Below are 440 nucleotides of genomic sequence, written 5' to 3' on the forward strand. Positions count from 1 at the left end.
CACCTCCATCCCAGCTGCCCAAGCTTTCCAGGGCTGGAGGTTCACCCTGCGTTGGGGTGCAGATGAGTCCCTTGGGAGCCATCAGCCCACCCAGAGCAGGGCTGGGTGGGGGAAGCTGGCCCCGTCCCTCCCAGTGCTCCAGCCTCCATTCCCAGTGGGGCTCTCAACCTGTGTGGATGGAGCCTCCCTCCCCGGCCCCCACCCAGCCCTGTTCCAAGAGTGCAGGGGGCTCCCCAAAACCCCCCTCCTGGGGTGTTAGCAGCACCGAGCAGCCAGAGAGCCCCATACTGGGAAGCTGCTGGGCAGGATACAGAGCCCAGAACACCCCTATGTCCCCCAGGACACCCCAGCAGTTCCCTTCCCCAGTCCCACAGAGGTGCAATCTCATGGAGGGGGGGCTCCAAGGGGGTCTTCCCTTACCGGAGGCTCTGTTGTGGATC

The 440-nt window shown here is 65.0% G+C and overlaps 1 protein-coding gene across 1 annotated transcript in view; it reads right to left on the reverse strand.

Annotated features, from left to right (window-relative positions):
- ARAP1 (ArfGAP with RhoGAP domain, ankyrin repeat and PH domain 1) overlaps window positions 1-440 on the reverse strand; it is a gene marked incomplete at both ends in the record, with an annotated part of 10,680 nt that overhangs the window by 9,929 nt on the left and 311 nt on the right. The gene's annotated exons all lie outside the window — the stretch shown is intronic.

Source organism: Buceros rhinoceros, unplaced genomic scaffold (genome assembly GCF_000710305.1).
Source record: "Buceros rhinoceros silvestris isolate BGI_N320 unplaced genomic scaffold, ASM71030v1 scaffold41725, whole genome shotgun sequence".
Lineage (NCBI taxonomy): Eukaryota > Metazoa > Chordata > Aves > Bucerotiformes > Bucerotidae > Buceros > Buceros rhinoceros.